We start from the raw sequence: 6,016 nt of genomic DNA on the forward strand, positions 1-6,016 counted from the left end.
TAGTGTACTTAGATTTCCGGAACACCTTTGACAAAGTCCCTCACCAAAGGTCCTTAAGTAAAGTAAATTGTCATGGGATAAGAGGGAAGGTCCTTTCGTGGATTGATAACTGGTTAAAAGACAGGAAACAAAGGGTAGGAATAAATGGTCAGTTTTCAGAATGGAGAGAGGTAACTAGTGGGGTCCCCATATTGGGACTAATCCTATTCAACTTATTTATGAATGATCTCAAGAAAGAGGTAAACAATGAGGTGGCAAAATTTGAAGATGATACCAAACTGCTCAAGATAGTTAAGACCAAAACAGACTGTGAAGAGCTTCAAAAGGATCTCACCAAACTAAGTGATTGGGAAACAAAATGGCAAATGAAATTTAATGTTGAGAAATGTAAATTAATGCTCATTGGAAAACATAATTCCAACTATACATACAATATGATGGGGACTAATTTAGCTACAACTACTCGAGAGATCTTGGAGTCATTGAGGAGAGTTCTCTGAAAATATCTACTTAATATGCAGCGGCCATCAAAAAAGCAAACAATGTTAGGAATCATTAACAAAGGGATAGAGAATAAGACAGAGAATATCTTATTGCCTCTGTATAAAACCATGTTACACCCACATCTTGAATACTGCGGACAGATGTGGTCGCCTCATCTCAAAAAATATATTTTGGTATTGGAAAGGTTCAGAAAAGGGCAACAAAAATGATTCGGGGTTTGGAACAGGTCCCATCTGGAGAGAGATTTGAAGGACTTGGAGATTTCATCTTAGAAAAGAGGAGACTAAGGGGGATATGACAGAGGTCTATAAAATCATGACTGGTGTGGAAAAAGTGAATAAGGAAAAGTTATTTCCATAACATGAGAACTATGGGTCATCAAACGAAATTAATAGGCAGCTGGTTTAAAACAAACCAAAGGAAGTTTTTCTTCACGCAGCGCACAGTCAACCTGTAGAACTCCTCGCCAGAGGATGGTGTGAAGACCAGGACTTTAACAGGGTTTAAGAAAGAACTAGATAATTCATGGAGGTTAGGTCCATCAATGGCTATTAGCCAGGATACATAGGAATCATGTCCCTGGCCTCTGTCAGAGGCTAGGAATGGGTGACAAGAGAGGGATTGCTTGAAGATTCCCTGTTCTGTTCACTCCGTGTGGGCCATCTAGCACTGGCCACTGTGGACCGACAGGACACAGGGGTAGATGGGCCTTTGGTCTGACTCAGTCTGGCCGCTTTTTACCTGCGGAGTGGGGGGGCCGTCAAATTGCGGAGACAGTGGCCCTGTGGCCTAGCCCGTCCCCTCACCAGAGCAGGGCTGGTCTGTAGGGGCAGCTAAAGCGTTGTCCAAGGCTGCTTGAAAGGCGGCAAGTCGAGGGGCCGGCCCAGCTCCATCGCGCCAGGCTGCCTGCGGAGGGGCCCAGGCCAGCCCGTCGTCTCCTTCGAAGAGCCTGGGATGTCCCTGTGGGGGAGACCCTGCTTGCTTGGCTCCTGTGGGGGCTAGGAAGCGGCGGGCGAATGCGTCTGGGCAATGAACTCGGGATTATTTTTTCCAATGGGCATTAATTTACATTTCTCATTGAATTTCATTTGCCATTTTGTTGGCCAGTCCCTGAGTTTGGTGAGCTCCTTTTGCAGCTCCTCACACTCCGCTTTGCCCTGTATCGCCTTGTGCGACTTAGAGCAGCCTCGCCGTGGAACCCCCGTTCCAGCTGCTGGGGTGATGGGAGCGGCTGTGGGGCCGGGGACAGGTCCGGCTGAGGGCGGCAGAGAGATTTCAGTGGAGCTGGAAGTGGAGCCTGGGGCATCTGAGGGGACGGTTTTATCCAATGCAGCTGGAACGGCCCTGTCAGAGCCTCCCCTTGTGCCCGTGCATTTGCGCTTCAAAGATTTCTATGAGCTGGAGCCGGAGAAGTTCCAGAACAAGATGAATGGCATCACGCTGAGGCGCTGGCTGCTGCTGTGCAACCCAGGACTCTCCGGGGTCATTGCTGAGGTGAGCCGCTCGCGGCGCAAGGCGACAGACCCTGGGTTGGTCACACAATAGTCACAAGGGAAGAGTAAACAAAGGGGCCCAGATCTTCAGCAGGCACCAGCCCATGTTCCCCCTGGCAGGTCTGGAGGGGCAGCCGTCCCCCTTCCTGAGCACCCGAATACACACACGCATGCAAACTCGGAGACGGTTTTGTCATGGAGCTGAGCCAGCTGAAGAAGTTGCTGGAGTTGTCGATGACGAGCTGTTTATCAGTGATGTGGCCAAAGTCAAACAGGTAACGGGCTGCAGGGACTCAGTCGCAGCCCTGGCGGGTGCAAGGGGCTGGAGTAGCGTTTACCCTGCAGAGCCGGCCCCTCGACGCCTGAGCTGCCAGAGGCCCATGGGCCAGCCCCGCCTGCTCTCGGGGCAGCGCCGCGTTGTCCCTGTTTGTCCAGCCCGGGGTGAAAAGTGGAAATATCAAAACTCTCCAGACTGAGCGATTCTGAACCTTTTTGAGTGGGACACTGAACCGCTTTGATTACCCTGTGCCCACCTGGCCCTATGGGAGCTGGCGTGTGGGTACCTCCTTCCCACTCCGATACCAGCTCCGGTGTTCGTGGCACTCCCAGGATGCACCAGGGCAGAGAGGACACCGTGGTGCATCGGGGGAGATGTAGTCTGGCCGGGGCCATGGGGCTTGATGTACTTGAGCAGCAGTCCCTGGAGGCCCCGCGGTGGGCGCTGGGTGACGCTGAACCCAAGGGAAAATCAGACCATTGTGGTGCACCCACAGGAATGTCGGCTTTGCCATAGCCCCCTGCCCGACTGCAGCACGACGCGGGCCGGGCAGCGCGGACCAGGCCGCCTTTCGCTGCCGAGACACTCGCCGAGGAACCAGGCACTTGGGGCCTGTCCCCGGTCCCGGCTGTGCCTGCTGCCGGGCTAGCGAATGCGCCTCCCGTTTCTCCTCCTTAGCCCCCTCCCACTCGCTCTCGTGTTTCCTTCCCCTCGGCCCTCATTCCAGCCTGTGCCGTCCTGGCGCCTCCCCCGCCCCTGCTCCTTCTCAGGCTCCTGCCACCCTCCCCTTGGCTCGTTCCTTCCTCCGCGTGTCCCCTCGGCGTCTCTTCCATTTTGCAGCTGGCCCCTCCTGTCTGCCGCTGGCGGGGCAGGAACACAGGAATTGCCATCGTGCGCTTAGGCAGGGGCCAGCACCCGCTCCTGCAGCTGTGGGCTAATGTGCCCGCAGGCAAGTCTCCTCCTGACCCCCTCAGCTGGGCCTTGGTTGGTGCCCTGGAGCATGGAGGGTTGTAGCCCTTACTGGTGCGACTCCTGTTAGCTGTAGACACGTGGGATCCCTTTTTCATACCGCCAGACTCGGGCCGCCTTGCTACCTTGTGGCAGTGAGTTCCACAGGCTAATTCCACTCTGCATGCAGCAGTATTACCACTGATCCCTTTGAAATTCGGGAGCTTTCCATTTCCGTGACTCCCCTGGTTCTCGCACGGGCCAGACAAGTGAATAGCAGCCCCGGGGAGCTTGCTGCTCTGCCCAGCCCTGAGCTTCCTGGCCAGGCTGTTTCAGGCTGCAAAGAAGTGGATTTCCCCTGCATTTCCAGACGGGTGCGCGGCGTCTGTGCGCACCCTTGGCTGACACTCGGGTATTAGCTGTGGCTGATGGTGGGGCAGGGCACGCGGCCCCTGCCTCCTGCAGTGGGTGGGAGCCAGGCAGCAGCTGCCAACAGGAAAGAGAGTGCCGGGCTTGGAAGTGTCAGGTCCCATGGAGCTGGTCTGGGAAGGGCCCTCGGGCCCTGGAGCGAGACCCAGCCCAGGGGTGAGGCCTGGCACACACCCCTGGACAGGGTCTTGGGGAATGGCCCCCGCTCGCAGAGGGAGAGGGCCAGGGACGCTGCTGCCCAGCTGGCTGCCCCCCCTTCCCAGGAAAAAAAGCTCAAATTCTCGGCCTACCTGGAGGAGCACTGCCAGATGCCCAGGGCCCTGCAGAGGGGGGGGGGGGGGGGGGCTGGGCCACAGGGCGAGGACCTGGGGCTGCCTGTGGCCCAGTTGGGCCGTCCCCAAGCAAGGTTTGCAGGGCCCAGGGTTTCCAAGGCGAGCGCGGTGTCAGAGCCCTGCTCAGGGAGCCCAGCGTCCATTTCCACCATGGGGACGGCAGGTGCTGAGGCCGGCTTGGCCCTGCGCAGCCGGCGGGCACGGTGATGGGGTGCAGGGTCTGCACCCTGCAGGGCAGAGCCCCGGGCACAGCGGGTTGCACCCATCCCCTCACCCTGCACCTCGCCCTTGGGGCCCGAGTCGACCCTCTTGCTCTTTCAGGCATGAGAGAAACCCCAGCGAAGTCCTCCGAGCCCAGGGCGATCGTGATCGGGGGCAAGGGGAGGCTCCCTGCTGTGCAGGGGCAGCCCTCTGCCTCCCTCTGCGGGCGCCCGGCTGGGTGCACGTGCTGCTGGCCTTTGGGTGCTGGCTGGGGGGGCTCGGCAGGTCTGTGCCCTGCTCTGAGCACTGCCCAGGCATGAGAGGAAGGCAGAGGCCTGGCCTGTGAGCCCCAGCGTGCCAGGGGAAGGGGCTGGAGATTCGCAGCCGGGGGGGGGTCTGCGCAGGACCCGGGGGCTTGGCCTTCACTGCACCAGGGGCGCAGCCCTGTCAGCTCGATGCAGCTCAGCGCTCGTTGTGTCCGTGTTGAGCTGGGCCGCCGGCACTCGGCAGACAGGTCCTGCACCAGATCTTGGGGCTGTGCCCCCGCTGGCTGGCCTGGGGCCAACCGGGCGTTTCACCGCCTGCCCATGAATAGCATGGACCGGAACCCCCTCTGGCACCGCCGTGCGAGGCCGTTTGACCAGAGAACAGCTCCCGCCTCAGGGACACGGGCTGGGCTGCTCAGCTGGACGCCAGCCGCTTTGACTGGCCTCACCGGAGGTGCTGGGAGTTGGTGGCTGCTGTGCCCCTGGCTTGGGCGGGGTCCCCTCCTAGGCAGGCTTTGCAGTTTGGTTCGCTGGCTCTCAGCCCCTCCACTGGGCACGTTGCTCCCGCCCGGGGCAGTCGCTTCCTTGCCGTTCTTAGCTGTCTGTCTGCCCCTGTGGCAGGCAGCACCTGGCTACCACATGGCCAAAATGATCATCAAACTGGTCATGCCCATCAGCCAGGTCAATAACGACCCCTCCGTCGGGGACAGACAAAGTCATCGTCCTGGAGAACTACGGAGAGTCCTTCGGCGAGAAGGGTGAGCCAGGGGGCGGGGTGGGGCTGGGGCTGGCAGTCTCCCCTCACAGGTTTGTGGGCAAAGCTGGCCTAGCATTACCCTGCTGGCAACCCCCCAGCACAGACAGTGGAGGACACCTGGCTCCCACCGGGTCAGCGTGTGAAATAAGCCAGCCCAAGTCCTTTACAGCTACAGCGGCACAAGGGCTCCCGCCGGCTGAGACCTGTCACTGAAACTCGGGCCTGTACGTGCTGCTGATGGAGGGCTGTCCTCGCTTGACGTGGCCAAGACCCCACAGCCCTTGGGGCTCGTACAGGAGAACAGGCCTGGCCGGGGAGGTGACCTACACGGGTGGCAGTAGGCCCTTGTGGGCCTCCTTGGCCTTCCCCCAGTCCCAGCTGCATCCTTCTGGGGGGGGGGGGGAGAGGTTGCTGCTCGGGGGGAAGGCAGGGGGACTTGAGCCCTCAAGGCCATGCTCAGCTCTGCCCCAGGTCACACTAGGGCGCGGTGCAGTCTGTCTGGGGACGCAGGAGCAGCTGGTGCCGGTGTCGTCAGTCGCACCCCGGGCTAACCACCAGGCACCGGGCTCCCTTACAGAACCCGAGAGCATGGACGCGGAAGGGCACCAAGAACATCGCGGCCGCGGGGAAGTTCTCCAGCGCCAGGACCATCAGCGAGTGCGCCCAGGAAATATGGGGATGGAGCCGTCGGCTGCGACCATGCCCCCACCGAACCGCCCCAGGGACTGAGCTGGGCGCCGGCCGTATGTCCGCTGGGTTCCCGCTCGCTTTGCCCAGCCCCACTGACCCCAGGCGAGCAGAGGGAGGTG

Source organism: Pelodiscus sinensis, chromosome 3 (assembly GCF_052426305.1).
Source record: "Pelodiscus sinensis isolate ZL-2025 chromosome 3, ASM5242630v1, whole genome shotgun sequence".
In the NCBI taxonomy this organism is placed as follows: domain Eukaryota; kingdom Metazoa; phylum Chordata; order Testudines; family Trionychidae; genus Pelodiscus; species Pelodiscus sinensis.